The 27,693-nt window shown below is 35.3% G+C and overlaps 1 long non-coding RNA gene across 2 annotated transcripts in view; it reads left to right on the top strand.

Annotated features, from left to right (window-relative positions):
• The window catches only part of LOC140632432 (uncharacterized), a 30,913-nt gene extending 4,176 nt beyond the window's left edge, over nt 1-26,737 (top strand). The window contains exons 1-5 of one of the 2 annotated variants that reach the window (XR_012029994.1): nt 815-1,225; nt 3,576-3,653; nt 6,798-6,954; nt 11,682-11,813; nt 26,426-26,737. This is a non-coding gene — a long non-coding RNA (uncharacterized lncRNA). Of the gene's footprint in view, nt 1-814; nt 1,226-3,575; nt 3,654-6,797; nt 6,955-11,681; nt 11,814-26,425 lie in introns of those variants that run through there. The other variant, XR_012029993.1, reaches the window with a different exon arrangement.
• The last annotated feature ends 956 nt before the right edge of the window (nt 26,738-27,693 follow it).

Below are 27,693 nucleotides of genomic sequence, written 5' to 3'. Positions count from 1 at the left end.
CTCACATATTTTGATGCTCTGTTTTCAAGTGCATACAACATTAAGGATTGTTATGTCTTCTTGAATTATTGGCTCCTTTGTCATTTTGTAATGCCTCTGTTTATCCCTGATAACTTTCCTTGCTCTGAAGCCTGCTTTGTTGAAGTTCGTATACTCTTAATTTCTTTTGACTATTGTTAGCATGGTATATATTTTTTACATCCATTTAGTTTTATTTTAGATATCTCTTTATATTTAAAATGGGTTTCTTATAGACAACATACTGTTGGATCTTGCTCAATGATACATGCACACAATCTGTTTTTTAGTTGGTATATTTGGATCATTTATGTTTAAAGTTATTACTGATATATCTAGATTAACATCATGTTTATTACTATTTATTAACTTGTTCTTTAATTTTTTTGTCTTCTATGTTTTTTTCCACTTTTTGTGGTTTTATATGAGCATTTTACATGATTCAATTTTCTCTCCTTAACATATCAATTATATTTATTTTTTCAAATATTTTTTTTTTGGTGATTGCCCTGAAGTTTACAATATATGTTTACAATCAATCCAAATCCATTTTCAAATAACACTATACATCTCCATGAGCAGTGCACTTACCTTATAATAACAAAATATTATTAATTCTTTCCTGTCCCTTGTATCATTACTGTCATTCATTTCACTCATACATAAATATAAGCATATATTGTTGCATTATTATTTTGAATAATATTTGTAGATCAGTTAAGAGTAAGAAAATTAAGTTTTTATTTTTACTTATTTTTCAATGCTTTATGTAGGTCCCATTTTCTGCTGTAAAATGAGGTAGATCATTTTCCTTCTCTCCGAAGAACTCTTTTTCTAAAGATTTTATTTATTTATTTATTTGAGAGAGAAAGTGAGTGAGAGAGAGGGAGAAGGAACAGGGGGAGGGGCAGAAGGAGAGAGAGAAACAAACTCCCTACTGAGCAGGGAGCCTCACATGGGGCTTGATCCCAGGACTCTGGGATCATGACCTGAACCAAAGGCAGACACTTAACCAACTGAGACACCCAGGCATCCCTCAAGAGGTTTTAATGTTTCTTTTTCATTGTTAAAGGATGATTTTACAGAATAAAAATTTCTACACGTGTCACTTTTTCTCTCTCAGCACTTCACATATTTTACTCCATTCTCTTCTTGCTTGGTTTCTGAGAAGAAGTTGGGGGGAATTCTTACCTTTGCTGCTCTGAAGGTAGTGTATTTTTTTTTGTGTGTGGGTTTTTTTTTTCTTTTTTTTTTTTTCCTTTTAGCTTCTTTTAAGATTCTGTCTTTTTGATTTTCTGAAGTTTGACAATGATATGTCTGGGTGTAGATTTCTGTTGCTGCTTATTTTGTATATTTGTATATATTCTGCTTGGTGCTGAGAGTTTTGGATCTGTGCTGTCTCAATATTAATTTATGGGAAATTCTCAGTCATTATGCTTCAAATATTGCTTCTATTTCTTTCTTTTTCTTTTGGCATACCCATTACAGGTGTGTTACACTATTTATAATTGTCCCACAGTTCTTAGATATTCTGGGGTTTTTTTCAGTCTTTTTTCTCTTTCAAGGTTTGGAAATTTCTATCATCATAGCCTCAAGTTCAGAGATTTCCTTAGCTATGTCCTGTCTGTTAATGAACCAAAAGCACTTATTATAGTGTTTTGATCTCTAGCATTTATTTTTTATTCTTATAATTTCTCTCTCTCTGCTCACATTATCCATTTGTTTTTGTATGCTATATATTTTATTCACAAAGCTTATAGCATAATAATCATGTGTCCTATATTTATGGCCTGATAAATCCAACAGCTCTCTCATAGCTGTTTCTGGTTCTGATCTTTGCTTACTCTCTTCAAACTGTGTTTTGTTTTTGTCTCAATATGCTTTGCTTTTTTGTTGTTGTCAGTAGCAAGGCATGATGTACTGAGTGAAAGGAACTCTAGCAATTAGGCTTCTAGTAGTGTGGTGGCAAGGTGTGGAGGAAGGGGACACACTCTAGTGTCAGTCCTTTGGTGAGTCTGTGGCCCTGGACTGTGAACTTTACTTATGCTTCCTACGTACCCCATCAGGTGGGGAAGGATGATTAGAAGAGGCCAGAGTAGTTTATTTCCCTTCCCCCCCATTTGGAAGGCTGGAGGGAGCTGAAGGTGCATACTTCTCTTCTCCTAGATAGGTTAGGCTCTGGCAAAACAGTTTCTAGTGAGGGAAGGTCTTGTTAGGAAGAACAGAATGCTCTGGTATATTTTTAAATGGTTACTTTTCTACTTTTCTTGATGGAATCACAAGGGAATGTTTCTCAGATATTCTTAAAAGCATTGGCACCCACCTCCTCCATAACTAGGTCTCTCTGGGGTTTTTAACTCTCAGACTTGTCCAAACTGAGCCTCTAGCAATTTGTCAAAATGTTTAGGTTTTCCTCACAGGCACTGGATCTCCTGAGTGTTTGTGCTTGTGAGTTTCTGCTTTGGTAAGTTGCGATTCTCTGTATCTATCTGTCTGTCTCTCCAATTTTGGGGGCAGCAGTTTGCCCTGTGATCTTACTTCTTTGATGGATCTAGGAAGAGTTGTTGATTTTTCAATTTGTTCAGCTTTTTACTTGTTAGCACAGAGTAGCGGTTCTAAGTTTCTGAGACACCAGACTAGAAACAGTAAGTTCAGATTTAGATTAATCATGTGGTCCTGTACTGCTTGCTAAAAGATTCCTAGGCATCTTCAGTTACCAACCCTCTCACTTCAGTGAAAATCAAATATGATGGCTTGAATTTTAATTTCCAAGATTAATAGATACTTGAAGTTCTTATATTTGGAATAATACATGGAATTTTAATCTGAAAGCAAGTGGAAGTTAATAAACATGCATATGCATGTGTGTGTGTCTATGTGTGTTTGGGAAAATGGATTTGGGGATACTTACACAAATACTTTCCATGCAAAATTTCAGCAACAGAAATATGACCTCAGCTCAAGTGGAGCTTTGCAAAGCAGAGGATGTGGCAAATGAAAGAATATCCTATTATGAAGTAATGTTAAGACTCTCCATGATGTCCACATTTTCTCTATAACCCACGGATTCATTTTGGTTTCTTTAACTTTATGGTCCTGCCAGAAAAACTTTATGATACATTCAACCCTCTCAGGTTTCCCTGGCTCAGGGAATCTCATACCTGCCTCCTTCCTCATTTCAGAGAGAAATTGAATATTAATCAATGAATTATTAATTTTACTAATACCATAAAATTAATACAACTCATTCCTTTTAGGCAAAGGAGAACCTGCCATGTAACTCAAAGAGCAATTGCTGCTACCATCTTAAAAGAAATAGATGTGGTCATTTATTAAGAGGAACATTACCATTTTAGTCAAGGCTGAAATGAGTGGAAGTATAATGTGTTTCCAGAATTGTTTTTATTTTAAAGAGACAGGACCACCTCCTTTCACTGAGTTTTGCTTTCCCTAGAAAAGTCTAGCGTGGATGTGTATTGAGGTAGAAAGCAATGATGAAAGAATAAGAAGAGAATAATATTGTAACATGTTTTTTCTGTGCTCTCTTCATCATCTAGTACAAAAAAAATACTGAATAAGGGTTCCCAGATTTGATTTTTCTGAAAAACATTATTCCTGACAACTGAGAAATCAAGGTAATGGCAGCAACATTTAGACCTTTTAAGTTGGCATCCTTTTGCTTACTATTTATAGAAACTGACTTCAAATATCTCAGTGAAGTAAGGAAATGTCAAAGTACTAGAGAGATATTGGACAATTTCACAGAAGCCAAGGATAACTAATAGTCTAGAACCAGAGACTTAAAAGCCATTCTAGACTCATGGCAATAATATACTTCTACCTTTCATCCACTCTCTTCTGTAATACCTGGACAAACAAGTTTCCTCAAAGCCCAACATTTACATTTCTTCTCTTCAAGCAAACAATCCATACTGAGACATATCTCAATCCAAATGTCAAATACTGGCATAAGAAAATCCAACTGATCCATTGCAAGTGAGACATCTACCCTGATCCATTCAGTTAAGGAATGGCTTAAGGGCTCACCACTAAAAGAGATAGTGACCCTGTCAAGAAACAGGGTCATTATAGGCTGATCACATGTGTACAAATCTACAAAGAGTTTTGGCCTGAAATGATATTCCTCTAGAAGTCTTTACCCTCAATCAATAGACATCATGACACTACAGGAACACACTGGTAGGTGGGATGCAAATTAATCTAATAGCTTTTCATGGTAATCAGTTTATAGTTCACCCACATATTGTGGTACTTTGACTTCCCTTAGGTTGCCTTTTCTTAATTTCTTTTTTCCTCAAGAAGCAGATGTGCCTTCTGAAAATAAGGTTTGATATAGCATTATCTTTGGTTTGTCTACAGATGTGGCCAATTTAACAGCTCTGTCATAGTATGGCAAACAAATGCTTTCCAGGGAGAAATCAAATGATGGCATTTAAGTCTTAATTGCTGCTTAGAATAATACCCTTTTTAATGTTTGATTCAAATAAATTGACTCTCATGGTTTTCTAAGTTTAACTTAACAGAGCTGTTGAATTAAAAAAAATACACTTCATTTCTGTAGCATTCCTTAAAACTAAAAGAAATGTAATTCTGTACAACCATTTTTTGTATTCAAGAAGCATGACTATGTATTTAGGTCTATCATAGTTTATATCTCATCTCCCACATACCTACTGATGTGCAAAATCTACTTCTTATTGTAACATGGATATTCTGCAAACATCTGTCATCCTGTATCCCCCACAACTATATAACAATAAGATCTTGTATTTGTGAAGAAAGAAATTAGCATATTTTCTTTCTGCCAGTACTAGTGCTTGAAATTCTGCCCTTATAATATAAATTCTTTTATTTAAAGAACATGCTTTCATGAGTCTCCTGTTAATACTAATACTGCTAGAAGGGGCAAGACATTAATTCATTAACTGAGTGACATAGTATAGTTCAACATATGGTATAACTTTGCCAAGCTATGCTAATAGATTTGTCCAAAGAGAAAATGGGATACCTGAAGAAGTGATGAATTTCCTATTACAGGAGGTTCTCAAGCAAATGCTAAATAACTACCAGGAAGAGGTATTAAAGATAAATATTTAGGTATTGAATAGAATATTAAATATGATGACTGCTAACATACATACTTCTACATATGAAATTCTATCAGTTTGTTTCTTTGTCCACACATCCATGCACCCATCCATCACATATTCACTATCTGCTACTATTATAAGCTTTGGCCAATCAGAGACGTAGTCCATACTGTGAAGAGATTACAATCAAAGGCTCTATGATTAACTGTTGGTATTATAGCATGAAGTAGTTTGTGAAAAATTTAAGCATGTAAATGCTCAAGCAGTTGTAGATAATTATATGGTGGGAAGACTGCTAAATCTGATCCAGCAGATGCCTAAGTAGATCATAGGGATAAGGGCCCTGGTATACAAGAGGCCAGGAAAGAAATGGCACCAGTGGAAAAATATCATAAGCACCAGAGGATGATGCCAGAAAGGCACTTCTAGAATCATAGTAGGCTCATTAACATCCAAACCCCATGTTCAAATCCCCTCAAAACCTTTGTTTCCCTCCCTTTATAAACAATACCCAGTGACAACTTCCTAGTTCTCTCCACTTGAAGTAGCCCAACCTTCATTATATTCTAGACTTTATAGCATTAACAAGAAAAGCAATCACAACCAGCAATTACTATGTACACATGACAGATATTTTGTTATTTATCTGCATGCATTATCTCATTTTAATCTGTACAAATGTCCTATAGGGTAGAGTCTAATATTATCTCATTTTACAGGTAAGGTCACTGAGACTTAGGGCAGTGAAATAATATGAACATGATAACACAGTTAATGATAAAGTTAGATTCAAATCCAGGCCAATCTAATATCAAAATTCTTTCTCTGTGGTTTATTTTATTGTGCTGAAGTCAGTTTCTCTGAAGCTTCAAACTATTGGTTCTAATTCTATTGTCTGGACCTTCATTAGCAGTGTTCTGCTCATATACTTGACATTAAAGATATGTTCCCAAGACTATAGTGTTCTTTTATCTGGTGAAATATACCTGTCTCTTTTATTCTGTATTCATAGGATGTGCTTCCAAATGTCTCCCTTGACTGCTCTCATGTCTCCCTATCCATTAAAATTCAACAATATTCTTCTCAAACTCCCTAGAAATGGCTTATGAGAAGTAATCTGACAATACTGAGTAGAACAGTATCATCATAAACATCATTACCATTCATCAGTGATAGTCCACTATCATTATCACAATAGCAAATAATATTTAAATTCAAAATCAAGTTTACAAGTGGATATACATAGCTCTTGGTCTTTACAACTTTCTACCTAGTTCTGCACATCAGTAGTGTAACTGAAGATATTTAAGCTTTTTTTGCTAGAAAATTCCTCCTTGCCATGAGATGATGTCAATCTTCCTGTAGCTTTCAAGCTTTGGTCCTAATTCTGTCAGTAGATGATCATGTGAAAGTGAGTGGAGGAGTTAGGATTCAAATCCAGGTCTGTATTACTCCAATTTCTGTATTACTCCAATTCCTGTATTACTCCAATTCCACTTTTGGCAATGTGTTTAGTGTCATCTGAAAACGTGGTCAGCTTGTCCTTCCAAGTCACTAACAGAGTTATCAAAAGAATCAGACTGAGCAAATAACACAGATAATCTTCATGTACTTTTTCATTTCACCTAGCATTGAGCCGTCTTATGTTACTCCATTTGTTCGTCCTAGAACTCATGAGAACATTTGAAAAGTCATTTAGAACTTCACCATACCACTTGGCATGTTACATATCTCTGTTGTTAAAAAAGCTTTTAGAATGGAGTCCTGCAAGCTATTTGGTACTTATCACTTTGAGGAGCAGAGCTTACTGTTAATTACCACTCAGGTAAGAATAGTATCAAAACCAGAATCTTTGGGTAAGACTGAAAATTGGACTTAGAAGATGTTTTTTTATCTTAGTGTCAGATACCTATTTAATAATTATTACCTCCTTAGAATTATATTTAACTCATTGGATGCTAATAACCAAAAGCTTCATCTAAAATGATTATATTTCTCTAATTTTTTTCTATTACTCTTTTTTTTCTCATAAAAAATAGATAGGAGAGAGATTATTTTCTCCCAAGTGGTTATGATGCCTTTGAGATGAAGAAATAACACTTATAACCTATGGAGAGTTTCATAGTAACAATAACAAGACTAGAGTGGTTTAAAACAAGACTGATATTACTTGATATTAAGAGCAATTTCAAAAGATAAAATCTATATAATTATAATATGGAGAAGGTTGTTATTGTACCAGAAGCCTAGGACTAATGAGAGCTAGTATTTTCTATGAAAATTAACTCTAGGCTTATTGACAGCCAAAAGGAAAGAATGAAAACCTAATGGATTCCATAGAGTACATCACTTAATGAGGGAAGGAAGCCAATACATTGGGAAGAGAAATGTGGACCATAAAAGTCATAGAACTGATTATATGAACTGTATTAATGAGATTGTTTAAGTAAATATAGAACCATATACTTCTATTTTTTAAAAATATTTTATTTATTTATTCATGAGAGACACAGAGAGAGAGGCAGAGACATAGGCAGAGGGAGAAGCAGACTCCTTGCGGGGAGCCCAATGTGCGACTAGATCCTGGGACCCCAGGATCATGCCCTGAGCTGAAGGCACACACTCAACCACTGAGCCACCCAGGCATCCCAGAACCATATACTTCTAAAACTTGAAGAAACACAGATCTCTTTGAATGACCTAATTTTATAGATAGACAGAATTTGGCACAGAGAAGGGAAAGTAAAGTTCCTAAGATCACCCAGGGCATGAAGTGGATAATGCTAGGACCAGGGGTTCAGGGTCTGTCACATTTCCCATGTTATTACAACACTTGCTTTGAAATCCACACAGTTCTTTCCTGGGAGAGGAAGGAAAAACCACATCATTCTTATTCCTGACCCTATGCTGAGAACTCAAAATACAGTACCCAAGCTAGCTCAGATTAAAGAAAGTCTTGAACATCTTCCTCCTTTTTCTCTTTTAAGAAGCCTAAGTTTAGAGAGCTATCTTTAGCTAAGTCTTGGTTGACAAGTACAACTGAACGAAAAATTATAGGGTATAAAGTCTCTGCAATTCTCTGGGAAGAATATGACAAAGGAACGAGAACAAAAAAATATAGTTGGTACCAATTTTATCACGGAAACAGAAACAACAGTGTCTATAGTAAAAAAAAAAAAAAGAAAGAAAAGAAAAAGAAAAAGAAAAAAAAACCAAATTAATTGGATTCTGAGTATCTGCCAGGCACTATACTAGGTACTTTACATTTACATGCATGATATCACTTAACCTTTACAAGACTCCTGTAAAGAAGCATCCTCAATTTATATATATATATATATATATGTAGAGAGTGAGAATAGGTGAGGTAGGGAGCAGCAGAAAGACAGTAGAAAGAAAATTCATAAGAAACTATACTAGAGGGATCCCTGGGTGGCGCAGCGGTTTAACGCCTGCCTTTGGCCCAGGGCGCGATCCTGGAGACCCAGGATCGAATCCCACATCGGGCTCCCGGTGCATGGAGCCTGCTTCTCCCTCTGCCTATGTCTCTGCCTCTCTCTCTCTCTCTCTCTCTCTCTCTGTGTGACTATCATAAATAAATAAAAATTAAAAAAAAAAAAAAAAAAAAAAGAAACTATACTAGAATCCTTGGTTTTATGCCCTAATTCCACATGTGAGAGTACAAGGGAGGTAAATTCAAAAATTTAATGAATGTTTTTGTTTTACTCTGTTTTTTTTTTAATATTTTATTTATTTATTCATGAGACACATACACACAGAGGCAGAGACACAGGCACAGGCAGAGGGAGAAGCAGGGTCCTCAAGGGGAGCCTGATGTGGGACTTGATCAGGGTGTCCAGGACCACGCCCTGAGCCAAAGGCAGATGCTCAACCACTGAGCCACCCAGACATCCCTTTCACTCTGGTTTTGATTTGGTCTCTTTTTGAGATTTCTGTTCTTGTTTTCACCTCTTACTTTTTTAACATGGAAACTAAGTTTCTGTTTCCAGTAATCAAAAGAATCCTGACCAATAGAGTAAGTACATTGCCCTGTGGGGTAAGCAATTCTGATGTCACAAGTCATAAATCTAGAACACCAAGGCTGCTGCTCTGGGAACACTAAGGTGGCTCTGGATCAAAGACTTCCCACCCAGTGTATCCACTGGCCCACTGCATTCATATTTTAATTACCAAAAAGGACACCACTTCTTATTTCTGTTCTACTCGTTTATATGCCCTGTGTATGTTTTACATAATTATAAGACAAATTTCTAGATCTTTTTTTAAAATTTCCAAAATCAAGAGTAAAAGGAGATGAATGAATTCAAGTGTATATCAAGGGTGCATAATCACACAGAGAAGAATTATTTCAAGTGATTTTGAAGCACAGTAATTTGGCAGTATAGCCTTCTTGGGATATATCTTAAGGACAAAGGAAAATGCAAAGAAGCCTCAGCAGCTTTCAATTATCATATTGTTAGGGAAAATACTACTGAAAATGTACTTCTGAGATAATTATAAACAAATGATAGGATAAAGCAAAGAACATTAAGAATCAAGAATCAGTTTAAGAGGTATGAAGTATAAATATAATATCAAAGAATTTAGGTAAAAGTCCTGTAATTATAAATTTGAATTGGAAATCATAGTTTATGATTAAAAATAAGTTTTTTTTTTCTTTCAATGCTTATTTCCTACTTCTGTCACTAAAAAGACCTATAAATAATATGTTAATCTGGTTGCAATGAACACCCCTAGTGTCCATATTGTGGTCTCCAAAAAAAAATTCTTAATTAAAAGAAACCAGGCTTTTTTCCCTTTTCTTCTTTTGGTGAGACATTGTTGATTCTAGGCAAAAGAAGTTAAGTAAGGGAATCCTAGAATTTGTTATATCAGAAATCAAAGAAGTTATCAGTTACTACTAGTGTCATGTCAATAAGACTCAGGAGCCAATTTGAATAGGCTCAACTAGGGTTTATTATTCAATAAGAATAATTGCAATGGCTGGAAACAACAATTTTATGAACATATCCAATAAATTTATAAGTTAATAATAAAACCAAACAACAGGATGTAAAAAAAATGTAATAATCAGCTTTAGAACATGATAGAAAACAGAATTTACCAGTTTCAAAACTACTAAATAAAGAAAAAGAATCACATACTTATCTTGCTTTTTTTTTTTGTATGAACAGTAACTTGAGATAGTCAATAAGCAGAAGTTTCCAACCAACAGTTTCCAAACTGATAAAGACAATAAACAAAGTGGCCATTATATGTTACCCGATGATCTATTCAATACCACTTTATGAAGATTTTTGACAAAAAATTCTGATCTAATTCCCAACATTCCCAACTTACAAAAACTTATGTGAGAGAAGAATATAGAAGAATGTAAAATTAGTAGAATCACAACTATAAGAAACTGTTTTTAAGAAAATCAAATTTGTTTCTTCAACAAATAAATTAGAAGAAAAAAGTGAGAGATAAAGGAAAAGCCTAGAGATTAAAAAACTTAAGAGAGGGATCCCTGGGTGGCGCAGCAGTTTGGCGCCTGCCTTTGGCCCAGGGCGCGATCCTGGAGACCCGGGATCGAATCCCACGTCGGGCTCCCGGTGCATGGAGCCTGCTTCTCCCTCTGCCTATGTCTCTGCCTCTCTCTCTCTCTCTCTCTGTGACTATAATAAATAAATAAAAATTAAAAAAAAAATAAATAAAAAACTTAAGAGATATAGCAATAAATTAAAATAAACTAAATAAATTAATTTTATTTAGTTTGAAGAGTTTGTGAAAAACAGAAAATAGACATTGGACAGATAGCTTCTGAGACAGTCAATTGAGGAAAGTTGACTACTTTAGTAATTATTGATTATATCTATTTAGGTGTAATATTGATATTTAATAGGTATATTTTTTAAAAGAGTATATTTTTTAGACATATATGCTTATATATTTATGGATGAAATTACATGACAGGATTTGACTAAAAATTACCCAGGAAGGGATATACATATAAAATAAAATTAACAATGAGTTGTTTTATGAGAAACAATTTGAGAGTGTTTTTCCTTTTTCCATTATTTAAATTCAGAGACTCTGTGACCTTTATATCTCTGGTAGGATTCTTCTGTGAATCATGTGGGTCTGGTGATTCTTCTTAAGGAGTAGGAGCAATGGGATTTTAAGTGTACATCTTTGGAGGGTAGACATATATGTGATTTGGCCTTGCTACTTTCTAACAGTGATTTTAGGCAAGTTACTTAAACTCTCCTAGTCTCAGTTCAATCATAAAATAAATATAATAATAGTTATAACCCAAGATTGTTTTCAGGATTGAGATGATGTGCTTTGTAATTGCTATATTCTTTACCATCATCTAGGACATTTACACGTTTCTTTTGTCTAGCTCTCTCTTCTCTCTCCTCTATGCCTATGTAATTCCTACTGATCCTTCCTGTTTCAATGCTATCATCATTTCTTTAAGAAATCCATTTCTTCCTTCCTAGTGAGGTCAAATCTCTTTATTATGTATTTTATACATTTCCTTTGTAGCTCTGATCACAACTGCAAGATCACATTTGTTAAGGAACTATCTCATATCTACCTTCTCGCGTGACTCTAAGCTTGATGATGTCAAGGGACATGTCTGTGTTCAGCACAAATAAAACTGAGAACCAGAACTCGGTAAGAGTTGGTTGTTACTCTTATCTCCATACTCCTAGTAGCTGAGGGAAAAGGATAGGGCCATGAAGAAAAATATAGCATGTTAAATGTAGCGTATCTAATTAGGGGTGAAAATATTTAGAGAAGTTCTCCAAGTTTAGTAGGAAACAAAAGTTTATATGATGGCTGTGGGAGAAAACTTATTGTCCAAACTATTCATCTCAGAGCGACTTTGACTCAGAAAATCACTAGCTCCAGGCACAAATATTGAACCTATGGTATGTGACCTCAAAATGCAGGCAGCCCTGGTCAGCAGTTAAGGCAGAAAGGGGTAAAAAAGGCCAGAAGTGCATTCCTCATCTTAGTGTCCCTGTTCTGGGAAGCACTCTCCTAAATTCTCAGCCAGTGTGTTGAGTTGCTTCTAAATGTTTTGAGCTCAGTTAATGTAAAAGCAATGACATTTCATTAGAAATGTCTTCCTCATTGTCCACAATAATATGTTAAAGTTTAGATTTAAAAGATGAAAATTTCATACTGCCTAACTCACAGGGATGCCATGAAAAATGAATGAAAAGTAAGGGAAATTGCTTTGGAAAATGCAATGCCACACAAAGCTTAGACAGGTGTGGCACCTAAATTCAATTCATCTCATTTAAATTCAATACAACAAATATTGATTAAGCAAGGATAATATCCCATTGGAGCCAGGGGGCACACAAACATAACAGTCACAGACTCCAAATTCCATGGGACTTTACTATTCATCTTGCTCAGTAGATTCCAAAATGTTATCCCCAGATTCTCACAGAGGTATAAATAGGGGTGAAGGAAATGTTGTTTAACTTGTAAGGCCTCTGGTCTCTCATTATGCTTCAACCAGAACAGCATCTTTTTTTATTATATATATTTTTTCAAAGATTTTGTTGGCAATATTGATCCACTGCTAAAAATTTACTGAAAACCATTAATCTAATCTCATTACTTCTCTCGGACTCAACTATGATGATGGAAACTGGTTGCTTTTGATGTCTACCTTTTATTTCATCTTCACGAGCAGAGCCCTGGTTTTATTTTGGATAATACCCTTCCTACATTGGTTACTAATCACTGAGATTGCAGTGAAGACACTTCTGGTCAGGGGTAAGGAATGCCTTATCCAGACCTGGGAAGTAAGCCATATTGAAAGTCATGGGATCAAAACTCCTCAAATCTGAGCCAGTCCTGAGACCAACATTTCCACTCGACTCAGTACTGATTATAGAGCATACATATCTGAATCTCCCTGAAGCCACCCCTTACCAATATTAGGAACTAGGACTTGTCTGGGACCATGGAGCTGACAAATAAGACAAATGAAGCTACTGTAGAAGCCAGCAGAGTCAAGAAATAGACATTGTGTCTAATGATATCACATGAGACCCTGGATCCAGCTGGGAATTGATTATTCAGCTGCCTAAAACAATAAATTTTCTTTGTTTTAAATAGACTGAACAGTCTTCATTTGTTGTTGTGGTGGTTGTTTTCACTTGAAACTGAGAGATGTCCAAATCAAGTGGCTCTCAATGCTGCCATGCCCACATTTATCTAAAATGATGTGGGAACTTACTGTCATATGTGAATTCTTTATGGGCTAACTTTAGAAAGTTCTCTAGGTTGAGCTAAAATGTATCTCCCTCAACTTTATACCCATGGCTCCTGTTCTCCCATTTGGAGTCAGATGGAATATGTCTAATCGTTCACAAGGCCTACAGATATTTGATGATACTTTCTTACCCATTATCCTTGTCCACCTCTTTTCTGCCCATTCCCTTCCCAGAGTTTCTTATCATTGAGTCTAAACCTTATGCTAACCTTATCCACAGAAGTACTTTAAAGATTTTATTTATTTTGTTGAGAGAGTGAGCAAGAGAGAGAAGGAGCAAGGGGAGGGGCAGAGGAAGAAGGAGAAGCAGACTCCCTGCTGAGCAAGGAGCCCAATATAGGGTTTGATTCCAGGACTCTGGGATTGTGATCCAAGCCAAATGTAGATTTTTAACCAACTGAGCCACCCAGGCACCCACACAAAATATTTTTTAGAAGGATATCTTAAAATGACCATTTTTCGTTATTTTATATAACTATTGGAATTAACGTTCAATTATCTTTAGGTGTCTGCCCACAACTTGAACTTTTTTCTTTTTTCTTTCCCCTATTTTAACCTCTGAAGAAGTTTATAAAATGTAAACACTTGAATGGCGAGTGATTAATACATTCCATTTATTTAGAATAGTGCAAGCCCATGTATCCCAAAGCAACATGGAAACAGCTGCCAAACCTACTCACTTCATTTTTCATGGAATGGGAACAGCTGCTGGGTGTCTCATAAACATCTAGGGCAAGACATAAAGAAATTTCAAGGGAAATCCTTTCAAAGCAGGAAGTGTAATGTTCCCAAATCCTTAAAAAAGTAATCTTAGAAAGTGGTAAATTTGGGCAAGACCATAAAAGTTATTATGAGTTCCCGAGAAGAAAGAGATTTTCCCAAAGTCGGAAGGATGTAGTAATAGTTGTCAGGTCTTCAGGCCTTTGCATTCATTCTGTTTTTTTTTTTTTAATATTTTATTTATTTATTCATAAGAGACAGAGAGAGAGAGAGAGAGAGAGGCAGAGACACAGGCAGAGGGAGAAGCAGGCCCCATGCAGGGAGCCCGACATGGGACTTGATCCTGGGTCTCCAGGATCAGGCCCTGGGCTGAAGGCTGTGCTAAACCGCTGAGCCACCCAGGCTGCCCTTCATTCTGTTTTTGATGCTAGTTTGACACAGCAGCATATAATCAATGATCAACCATTCCAACATCAAGTACATTAATTTGGAGGAAAGAGATAACCACAACATGTATCCTTTAAAAAAATAGAATTGATAGGTGATTTGTGAGCTTATCTAATTACTAAGATTTAGCCAGGAACTCTTTCTCCATTCTGCCTAAAGTCCTAATCTAAACAAGTAATCTAAATGAGATAGATCCTATGAACCAAGGGAAATTCTACCAGAGTCAAATTGTTCAAGTATTCATCCTGACATGTATTTACCAAACACTTTTGAGTCCCATAGAGAAGGCACAGAGTTGAATATGTTGTATATGTTGTGGAGGCAGAAGGTGCGGAGGTGGGGTGGGAAATAGATGATGTCTGCTTTCAAGAAATTTACAAACTCTGAGGAAGTTCCTAAGACATGTATTTTTCAGTGTTAACTAACAATAAATGTAGTATTAAATTCTATCTCACCCTCTTTACTAACGTCATGGGGAACATTCTTTGTTCTTGGCTTTAGCGTTTGGTAAACTTATGTCTGGGTGAAAAGTTAAGACTCTTAAGCTATGCATTTAAATGCCTTATCTCATTCTCCCTTTATGTTTTTCAAACACTACTCTTCAAAATCTATCTATACCTCAGCTCATCTACAAAGCTTTCTTCGAAGTCTCCTCCACTTTTAATGAGCCCTTCTAACATATATTCATGGGATTTTTTTTTTTTTTTATGCTTAAGTGAATGCTGCCTAATATAGTTAAGTTGACTGCTTTCTATGTTAGGACTTACTCCTCCAGGTACACTGAGCACCTGGGCAGTAAATGCCTTACATTTTCCTCAGTTCCTAGAACAGCACTATTTAAGTGTTGTTCAAAGGAAGAAATGAACAAATGCCCCTCCCCTATGATTCTCCATGGCCAACCAAGTCTACCCCAGAAACCTTTTCCAAGTAGCCATCTAAAGCCAGTCATGATTGAGCTAAAACATACCTTAAGGGCAAGGGTTATTTTTTATTTTAATTTTGCCATAGTTCCCCTAGATGGGAAAAAAAAAAAAAAAAAAAAAAAACCTTAGTTTGCCTACTTCATCCATTACTAGCCTGTGGGATGAGTATGAAGGAATAGAATTTGGTGATAATAGATTAGAATCAAATAGTCAAAACAGTATGAGATTATCTATCAGTGAAGCACCACATAATCTAGGCTAATAGAAGAGCAGCCTTTGAAAACTACAGCCAATTCATCAATTATCTTACCTGAAAATGCAAAAAATTCCAACAATCTGGCATGTGCGGAGAGTGGGAGAGATTTTCAGTGTTGTGAACAAATCGGTGGAGTCCTGTGCTTTAAAGAATGCTTATTTGGAGAGCTCAGTGAACTGTAAAAATGATGGGAGGAAAAGGAGAAAGTCGAGGAGGGAGAGGAATAAATTTTAATGATCCTTAATAGAACGTTAGTAGGCAACTAGTAAGAGATTACATATATAAAATAAACTATCTTACTATTCACACACACATATATACATATACATACATATATATATATATATATATATATATATATATTACACACATACATACACATCAACCATATAAACAAAGAAAGGGCTTGCATGTTTGATCATTTAGGTTCCATTGGGAATGTCCTCATGGCAAGTGAGGAGTCTACCTGGAGACTCTCCTCTTCCAAAGAAGCAGATTTTAAAGAAGACATCACCAAGACTAAAGCTCATGAACTTCCCTCAGAGGAGCCACCTTGAGGAGGAATTTTTATTTCTTTTTGTTCTACTTGGGTTCTGACAGAATTAACATATTAACTGAAATAGAGTAAGAAGAGAGAGAACAATACAGTAGGGTCCACTTAAACCCAGTTCAAAGCTGAAGCATATCCAGAGGAATACTAACTCAATTATTAAGTGGCAACGTGTATTTGTTCTAAATGTGTGGCTGGATCTTACGTAAGTGGCAGGTCTTTGCAGACTGTCACCTGCTAAAAAGACCATCCCTAGCTATAAAGCAATGCATATTTCAATCTCTCAGGAAGAAGACAGCCAAGATAATGTAGTTCATCTGAAACTTTATAGCAAGCAAAATCCTTACTAGCTCTCTTTCCATCTCACAAATATCCTTGGTTCCTTTCTGCCTGTTAGCTGATCATTCAATCAAACCTGCTTGCTTTTCAAGTTGGATGACTATAGAGATTATGATTCAAACCAGAACAATTTTGATAGGGAAAGGTGATGCTAAACATTGCAATTTATACAATATTGAAATGATTACTGACTGTTAAATTGATTTTACTTTATTTGTATCCTATTCCAAAACTGTTTTCAAAAGCAAAAGGTTTTCTTAAAATATAAAACCAGCATACCTTAGTATGCTTAAACAAAAGAAAAAATAAAACTTTACATTATTTAGGCATTAAAAATATAATGAGCAGTATAAGTTTAAATCAGGTATTTTAATCAATAACTTGGCCATTTTTGTCTTTAAAAATATGTCATTGGTGTTTTTTTAAATAATATATTCTTTTCCAATAATATGGCTTTGTTATTATTTTTTAAATAAAATTACCTGTAAGCTTCTTTAAAGTAGCATTTTGTGTTTAATAAGTTTGAAATTTTTGAAAACTTCAAATTCACTCTATAAAGCTTATTTTGTTTTGAAAAAATATGAAAACTCTTTCTAAATGTGGCATATGCTTGTCAGCTGTCCATTCTGTTAAATGAAAAATAATCTGTATCCAAATATTTCTGTCCATTTTTAAGCTTCAATTTAGAGTTTATTCACCAAATATTTTTATAGGGCAAACTCTTTCAAATGACTTCTATGATTAATTTGTTATTTTAGCTTGATAAAGAAAATAATGTATCATTTGAATTTCATTCCAATGCAGTATAGAATAAAACTATAACCAATTTAAAATAGTTAGATAGTTTTCACTATCTTTCAGTGTGCAGCTTTTTTTAATAACTGAAATTTGGCTCACCTGGGTGGCTAAGTGGTTGAGTATCTGCTTCTGCCCAGGGCATGATCCTGGAGACTGGGGATTGAGTCCCACATCAAGCTCTTTGCTTGGAACCTGCTCCTCCCTCTGCCTGTGTCTCTGCCTCTCTCTCTGTCTCTCTCTCTCTCTCTGTCATGAATAATTAAATAAAATATTTAAAAAACAACAACAAAATAAATGACTGAAATTCACTAAGAACTTTATAAGCACTTATGTGTTGGTACAGCCATTTTAGAAAAGACTTTGGCAGTTCTTATATGGTTAAATAACCATACACTTACTAAATGATCCAATAATTCCTAGATATTTACCCAAGAGAAATAAAAAGTTATATTCACACAAAAACCTATACCTGAATGTTTATATCAACTTTATTCATAATTGCCAAAAGCTGAATACAATCCAAATATCCTCCAAATTGCTGATGAATAAAATCACTATGGTACATCCCTATCATGGAACACTACTTAGCAATACAAAGGAATGACTATGAGTATATAGTAACACAGATGAATACCAAATACATTACCCTAAGTGAAAGATTCCAAATTCATAAGGTTACTAATGCATAATTCAATTTCCATTCCCTTCTGGAAAAGGCAAAAATATAGAGATATGGGGTGGGGCTGGGGCACAGATAGACTGTAAATATCATAATATTTTTGGTACAACCATTATATAGATTGATTGCCTCAATGGTTTCATGGTTGTAGAAGCTTATCAAAGTGAATAGAACTGTACACCAAAGCGAGTGAATGTTAATGTATGTATATACCAATTTAAAATAATTTCCAAAAAAGGTCTTGAAAACAAAGTTCCTTGGTGTAAAACAGAGTTATATAGTAGCTGTATAGAATTAGCAGTAGCATCAGAATTGGAAAATCCTATAAAAAATTACTAACATTCCCCCAAAGTATTTTATTTTATGTAATTTATATAATACTCAGAAGTCCAGAAGAGAAACAAATCAAACTTTAAGAGGGTTGTAAAAAAAAAGTTAATATGTTTTGTGTTCCACTATTTGAATATCTAAATGAGGATTTCCTATAGAATTTGAAGAAAACACAATAAAAACTGGAAGGATTAATTAACAAAAAAAATCAAAATAATGTAAGATAGATAAGCTGACTTTAACAAGAAATCCAAAATTTTTGGAGGGAGAGAGAATCCCAAGACTCCATGCTGAGCATGGAGCCCACCACAGGGCTAGATCCCAGTACAGGGCTAGATACCACAACTCTCAGATCATGACCTGAGCTGAAATCAAGGGTTTAGTGCTTAACCAACTGAGCCACCCAGAGACCCCAAAACTCAAATATTTCTGATATCCAAATGAATTTGGTAAGCAAAAAGAGAAAGTGAATATTGCTTCACTGAGCTTTTTAAAAATATATATTCAACATCACCTTTGTCAAACAAATGTTGTAACTTAATTACTCTGCATGCATAAAAATGCTTGTAAATTTTGATAACTGCTATGTCTATTTTGGTGAAAATCTGCATGTTGTTTGGAGGCAATTATAAATGAGGAAGTCTCATAAATAATGTCAAGTACATTTCAGCTCCATGGTATAATTTAATAAGAACACAGAATTTAGTAAGAATGTAATTTTATGGCTCACTAAAATATGCATTCTTATTACCACCACAAAAATTATTTTAAATGATGGATTTTTAAATTGAATTTACATTAATAATCAAAATAATGTCACATTTTACCACTGACAGATGAAGTCTGAAATGTTTTATTTTGACTCCATGAATTGGATAACAAATTGAATCATGATCAAAATGATTTGGTTTTATGTTAGAAGCATTTGATGATAATGATATAAAACAGGCATCATTAGCTGCTCGCAAAGTCTTTTTTATGCTAATAGAGGCCATATATTGTTATTGTTTCATTTTCTATATAGTCACTGAAAAACTCAGAAATGAGAATGAGTAAAATTAAATTTAGAAAAACATTGATGATTTTTTATTAGAACTTTGTTAAAAACGCAAATCTTTGACCCCAATCCAGACCTAAAGAAGCAGCAACTTTGGAGCTACACCTTAGCCATCTGTGTTTTAGCAAGCCCTCCAGTATATTCTGATGCATGTGCATGTTTGACAGCTAGTTGTATAAATGAAAAGTCATGTTTCACAGAATGCTCTGTAAATGTACCTTCTTCTGCTATAGGTGCTGAATCATTTTTTGGGCAAAGTCTTCATAAAAAAGCTACTGATCACTGAGTCTAGAAATAGATCCACACACATATTTTTAATTGATTTTTTTTAAGATTTTATTTATTCATGAGAGAGAGAGACACAGAGAGAGAGAGAGAGAGGCAGAGACACAGGCAGAGGGCAAAGCAGGCTCCATGCAGGGAGCCCCAGGTGGGACTCCACCCAGAGTCTCCAGGATCACGCCCTGTGCTGAAGGGGCACTAAACCACTGAGCCACAGGGGCTGCCCTTAATTGACTTTTCAATCTAAGTCCCTAGGCAACTCAAAGGAGAAAGGGTAACATGTTCAATAAACGGTATTGTAACAACTGGATGGCTATTTCCAAAACAAAACAGAAACAAAGAAACCTCAATCCTATATGTTACACTATATGCAAAAAATGACTCAAAATTGATCACACAGGGGCAGCCCCAGTGGCTCAGTGGTTTAGCGCTGCCTTCAGCCCAGGGCCTGATCCTGGGGACCCAGGATGGAGTCCCACATCAGGTTCCCTGCATGGAGCCTGCTTCTCCCTCTGCCTGTGTCTCTGCCTCTTTCTCTCTTGGTGTCTCTCATGAATAAATAAATAAAATCTTTAAAAGAAATTATCACACAGCTTGAGTAAGAGCTAATACTATAAAACTTCCAGAACAATAACAACAGCAAAAAGGATAAAATCTTTGTAACCTTGGGTATGGAAAGGATTTTCTTAAATAAGACATAAATAGCATAAACTAAAAAAGAAAATAAATCAATAAATTAAACTTGATCAAAATTTAAGACTTTTGCTTTTCAAAAGACACTATTAATAAAAGTAAAAGGCAATCCACAGCCTAGGGGAAATATATTTGCAAGATACCTCTGCCAAAAAACTTGTTTCTTGTAGATATATGTATGTGTGTGTAGATATTCACTTAGAAATAAAATATTTAAGCAAATATTTCACCAAAAAGAGATAGAAAGATGGCAAATAAGCACATGGAAAAATGGTTACCTTAATTTATCAGTAAGAAAATACAACTTGAAATAAGAAAATACTACATAGCCACTAGAATGACTACAAATAAAAAAAAATAAAAACTGACCATACCAACTGTTGGCAAAGATAAGGAAGAAAGGGAACTCTTAAAAATCATAGGTGAGATTGTAAAATGGCACAACTACTTTGAAAAGGTTTAGCATTTTCCTAAGGTATACTACCATACAACACAATCATTCTACTCCTACATATTTACCCAAGGGAAATGAAAACATTCAATTTACCCAAAGACTTGTGCAAATGTTCATAATAACTTTTTTTTTTTGTTATAGCCAAACACTAGAAACAATTCACATGTTTATCTGTGGATAAACGATGGATAAAAAAAATGGACAAATACATTATAGTGTATATAATAGAATACTACTCGGTAAGAAAAAAGGATAAATGATACATGCAGCATCATTGAATTTCAAATAATTATGCTGAGTGAAAGAATTCAGACCTCCCTAAACATGAACAAGAGTACATTCTGTGATTCTTTTATATAAATTTCCTAAAAATGCAAACAAAGCTATAGTGACAGAAAGCAGATCAATGGTTGCCTGGAGACAGGATGAAAGTGGGTGGTATGTGAGGAAGAATGAAGTTGCAAAAGTGCCCAAGGAACTCCTAGGGAGATAGATATATTATCTTGGTTGTGGTGACAATTTCACAAATGTACGCATTTGTCAAAACTCATCATTAAATATTTTAAATATGTTTATTGGACTTTGATTATACTTCACTAAAGTTGGAAAAATAAAAATCTAAATGCTTTATCAGATGGCATAAACCATGAATTCCCCAAGCAAACCATGATGTATGGTTATCTCTACTTTATAGACACACATACTTACTTATATTGTTAATTTTTAATATTCTTTCAGCTCTTAGATTAATGTGTACCTCTCTTTCAAACAATCTATTCCTAGTCATTCCTGATTGCATTTTTCTTTTCCACATTTGCGTTTAGCACCATTTACCTCTTTTCTTTCAAGAAGTATTGCAATGTATATTTGCATTTATATCCATTGAATTAATGTTTATCTCCTTCCATGAGATTGTAAGAAATGTGACTTCTAGAATATTTTCTTCCACCTTACTCTTAGATTTAAAAAAGGTAGTCTACCCTTCTAATTTATGTAATCAGTGAAATAATTGTAATAATTACACTTTACATTAAAATATTCACATATGAAGAAACATTCCCTCATTTATTACTGTGTCTGATCATTCTAATAATTCAGTGTAAAAATGCAAGAAAAATAAAAATATCTCCTTTTATGAATGAGCCTGAAACCCAGGAGATCACAGAAACAATCAAGCAGTAGAAATAAGTCTTGAACCCAAAGATATGACACCCAGGCTACTGTCATATGCATTAAGCTACACCTACTGCTTTAAAGATCCTACCTTATCTCATTTGTAGATATTTCAAGTGCCTTCTAACCCAATAATTATTAACTATGGATGTATACTGAAAATATCTGAACAGTTGGATTCATTCATTCATTCATTCATTCATTCATTTGATACTAATACTGCTGACCCACTTTCAGAGATTCTGATTAATAAGTCCAAGATGCCTGTTGGGCATGAAGAGTTGTCAAAACTCTCCAGGTGATTTTAATATGCAGCAAAGTTTAGAGCTTCTGATTTATTGGGCCTTAGTCTGGGGAATTATACTACCTCCAATTCATTCTCACTCTGAAGCAAGTACACTTATCCCAAACATAAATATATTTCACTTGTCCACTGAAAGCCTGCTATGTTGCCATACAAACTACTAGGTGTCACATAGCCCAGACTTGGCTAAAGGAATCAGAAACAACTGATTCAATGGTTGGGGCAGGGAAAAAATGATGAGTCCAGAATATATAGGGACAAAAATTAAGAAAGTGCTGAAATGAAATGATGAAAGCATGCCAAAAGCCACAGGGGCAACTTGAAGGGACTTTCACTGGCTAATTGCAGTCTCAAAATAAATGACAGTAATAGATGATAATAGATTACCCAAATTAAATATCTATGATTACATAATGATAATAAACAATAGAGGAAAAGGAAATTCATTCTTTATAAGAGAATGTCAATTAATACATTTAGAAGATGGAATTAGAAAAGATCAGCATTTTCAATGACCACACTTATAATTAATTCAGGCAAAAAAATCAAAATGATGCTAATATCAGTGGGTCAAAGTTTTATAGGGAAACTGGATATTTAAAAAAAGGAAACTGGATATTGATGTAGTCTTACAATATCTTCTAATAAAATACTTACTGTAAATTTAGCTTTATATTTTTACAAGTAAAAATAGTAACTTTACAATGGACAGGTCTGGCTGACAGCACCTTAACCAAGTGATCTCAGTTAAGATCATCAATAAAATGACACGTTGTGCCTCTGGATGTGATGTTCTGAGAAGGACACAGTATTGCTTATGTGATATTCCTGCCAAAAAAAAAATGCAATATGTGAATCTAATCATAAGACAACACCAGACAAATCCAAAGTGAGAGACATTCTATTAATTTGTACTCTCCAAAAATGTCAAGAAAAGCTGAGAACTGTTCTAAATTGAGGGAGACCAAAGACACCCGACAACTAGATGTAGTGGGTGTTCCTGGATTGGTTATTAAATTGAAAAGAGGGTGGGAGCCCAAAACCTATAAAGAATGTTATTAGTAATGGCAAAATTTGAAGATAAAATATTAAATAAAGGCTACATTTTCTGATTTCAATAATTGTACTATGTAGGAGAATATTCTTGTTCTTAGGAAATACACACTTAAGTGTGTGCGGTGTTAAAAAGGCAACATGACAGCAACATTTTGAAATTTTCAAACATTTCCAAAATCATAATTACAGAGATAGGGAGAAAGAGGGAGAAGGAGGGAAAAGGAGGGAGAAGTGAAGGGAAGGTGGAGGAAAGGAGAGGCGAGAGGGAGTGGCAGAGAGATCAATGGGCAAAATGGAAATAGTATTCTATAATATTCCGACAACTTTTCTTTAAGTTTGAAATTTTATCAAAATAAAAGTGACAAACAAAACAAAACAAAGGGTTGCTAGAACTCATACAGCAATTCGGTAGCGTGGCAGGATACAAAATCAATGCCCAGAAGTCAGTGGCATTTCTATACACTAACAATGAGACTGAAGAAAGAGAAATGAAGGAGTCAATCCCATTTACAATTGCACCCAAAAGCATAAGATACCTAGGAATAAACCTCACCAAAGATGTAAAGGATCTATACCCTCAAAACTATAGAACACTTCTGAAAGAAATTGAGGAAGACACAAAGAGATGGAAAAATATTCCATGCTCATGGATTGGCAGAATTAATATTGTGAAAATGTCAATGTTACCCAGGGCAATATACACGTTTAATGCAATCCCTATCAAAATACCATGGACTTTCTTCAGAGACTTAGAACAAATTATTTTAAGATTTGTGTGGAATCAGAAAAGACCCCGAATAGCCAGGGGAATTTTAAAAAAGAAAACCATATCTGGGGGCATCACAATGCCAGATTTCAGGTTGTACTACAAAGCTGTGGTCATCAAGACAGTGTGGTACTGGCACAAAAACAGACACATAGATCAGTGGAACAGAATAGAGAATCCAGAAGTGGACCCTGAACTTTATGGGCAACTAATATTCGATAAAGGAGGAAAGACTATCCATTGGAAGAAAGACAGTCTCTTCAATAAATGGTGCTGGGAAAATTGGACATCCACATGCAGAAGAATGAAACTAGACCATTCTCTTTCACCATACACAAAGATAAACTCAAAATGGATGAAAGATCTAAATGTGAGACAAGATTCCATCAAAATCCTAGAGAAGAACACAGGCAACACCCTTTTTAAACTCGGCCATAGTAACTTCTTGCAAGATACATCCACGAAGGCAAAAGAAACAAAAGCAAAAATGAACTATTGGGACTTCATCAAGATAAGAAGCTTTTGCACAGCAAAGGATACAGTCAACAAAACTCAAAGACAACCTACAGAATGGGAGAAGATATTTGCAAATGACATATCAGATAAAGGGCTAGTTTCCAAGATCTATAAAGAACTTCTTAAACTCAACACCAAAGAAACAAACAATCCAATCATGAAATGGGCAAAAGACATGAACAGAAATCTCACAGAGGAAGACATAGACATGGCCAACATGCACATGAGAAAATGCTCTGCATCACTTGCCATCAGGGAAACACAAATCAAAACCACAATGAGATACCACCTCACACCAGTGAGAATGGGGAAAATTAACAAGGCAGGAAACAACAAATGTTGGAGAGGATGTGGAGAAAAGGGAACCCTCATACACTGTTGGTGGGAATGTGAACTGGTGCAGCCACTCTGGAAAACTGTGTGGAGGTTCCTCAATCAGTTAAAAATATACCTGCCCTACGACCCAGCAATTGCACTGTTGGGGATTTACCCCAAAGATACAGATGCAATGAAACGCCGGGACACCTGCACCCCGATGTTTATAGCAGCAATGGCCACGATAGCCAAACTGTGGAAGGAGCCTCGGTGTCCATCGAAAGATGAATGGATAAAGAAGATGTGGTTTATGTATACAATGGAATATTACTCAGCTATTAGAAATGACAAATACCCACCATTTGCTTCAACGTGGATGGAACTGGAGGGTATTATGCTGAGTGAAGTAAGCCAGTCGGAGAAGGACAAACATTATATGTTCTCATTCATTTGGGGAATATAAATAATAGTGAAAGGGAATATAAGGGAAGGGGGAAGAAATGTGTGGGAAATATCAGAAAGGGAGACAGAACGTAAAGACTGCTAACTCTGGGAAACGAACTAGGGGTGGTGGAAGGGGAGGAGGGCGGGGGGTGGGAGTGAATGGGTGACGGGCACTGGGGGTTATTCTGTATGTTAGTAAATTGAACACCAATAAAAAATAAATTAAAAAAAAAAACACCCATTAAAAAAAAAAAACAAAACAAAAAAAACAAAGGGTGCTCAGCTCTGCACCCTCTCTTCTTCCAGTCCTCCTACTCACACCTACTCTGTGGAGACTCTGCTGCATTGTTGTTGGTACACAATCACTTAAACCTCCTGGAATGTGCTACTCTTACTTCTCTTGGGTAATCCCTATCCATTCTTTCAAAGTCATTGCAGGTATTCTGAATTCTGTAGAGCCTTCCCTGGGCTATCGCCAGCCCACCTGCCTTGTCTGAGTGCCCTGTAGCACTCACTGTACCCTCCTCTTTCACCGTTCTGCTCACACTATCCCACTGTTCATCTCCTCCACTGAACAAGGAGTCCTTCATCTTACTGTTTGTCATATCCCCAGTTTCTCATACACACACAAAGCATGTAATCAAAAACTGATGAATTGATTGTTAAGTGAATGCCCTACATTAAGCAAAATGTTAGCATCAAACACTGGTTATGTTTCAGAATAACTTTTGAGAATGGGAAAAGAATATGGCTAAATTAACCTATTTCCATGATTTTTCATTTGATACATATTATCAGCATATTTTATATACACTTCAGTATATAAATGTTAATAGAGTTCTTAAAAATTTTTACTTTCTGACAAAAATAATTATTTTTCCTCTTCCAGTGTCTAAGGAGGCAAACTCCTAACAAGTGGAGGGGCATTTTTTGGTGAGCACAAATCCTCTCTCCTCAAACATCCACCTATTGAAGCATGTATTGATGATGGATATGACTAGGCTGTGGCAGAGTTGAAATACTCTGCATAGAGAGACAAGGATACAGAGAGCCTGGGAGGAGGATCCAGAAGAAGGATGAGATTGATGAGTGCCCATGGGGAAGGATGAGAGGAAAAGAGAGAGACTAAGAGATACAGAAGCTGAAAGGGAGTTGCTGGGACGAAGAGATGTTCTGTTCTAATAAACATTTGCTGAATGGATATATGAGAGTGTGATGTGTATTTGGAATGTGAAGTTTTGTGTACTCGAAACCACAAAACCTTCAGGAAGATACTTATTTTCATTAATGTCTAATAGAGCAGATTGGAGAAGGATAGACTACTCATTCAGCAAGGGGGAGGCTGGTACATGGGAGCCTATTCCTTTCCCCTTTTGGGGTACATCACATGGACACTTGACCAAATGTCACACATAGAACCATAGTGATTTTTTTTATAGATAGTACCTATTTTGATTGGCCAGTGCCAACATCAAATATTTTTAATGTCTCTGATAATAATGTGATAGAATACATTTGATAGCACAATATGATAATACAAAAAGAAATTTGCTAAAATAAATTTGAAAGAGAAAATAATTCCATATAAAAAGCTATCTTGGGATCCCTGGGTGGCGCAGCAGTTTAGCGCCTGCCTTTGGCCCAGGGCGCGATCCTGGAGACCCGGGATTGAATCCCACATCGGGCTCCCGGTGCATGGAGCCTGCTCCTCCCTCTGCCTGTGTCTCTGCCTCTCTCTCTCTCCCTCTCTCTCTCTCTGTGACTATCATAAATAAATAAAAATTAAAAAAAAAAAAGCTGTCTGGGAAGAAGAGATTCATCACATAAGATGAACCAATTAGGGCTTCAGTCAGTAAGTGCTTCTGGTGTTCAAATATCATGAAATATTGGGATCATTTTATAAGAGTTTCTAAAATTTATATTCCAGGCTATTGTTATATATTCAATTATGTTAAACACATGCTCATTGAGGAGATATGTTGAGGCTCTACCCTCAAGGACCTTATAATCTAGAGAAACAAATTAATATATAAACAATAAAAATAATGTGTTAAAACATATAAATGCAAATGCTTTTGACTCTTAAATAATCTGAACATTAGATTCCAAAATAAATAAAGTCATGGAAACAAAATCGAGACAGAAAAATAAAAACCT

This window comes from Canis lupus, chromosome 4 (genome assembly GCF_048164855.1).
Source record: "Canis lupus baileyi chromosome 4, mCanLup2.hap1, whole genome shotgun sequence".
Lineage (NCBI taxonomy): Eukaryota > Metazoa > Chordata > Mammalia > Carnivora > Canidae > Canis > Canis lupus.
This window is presented reverse-complemented; position numbering and strand designations above follow the sequence as displayed.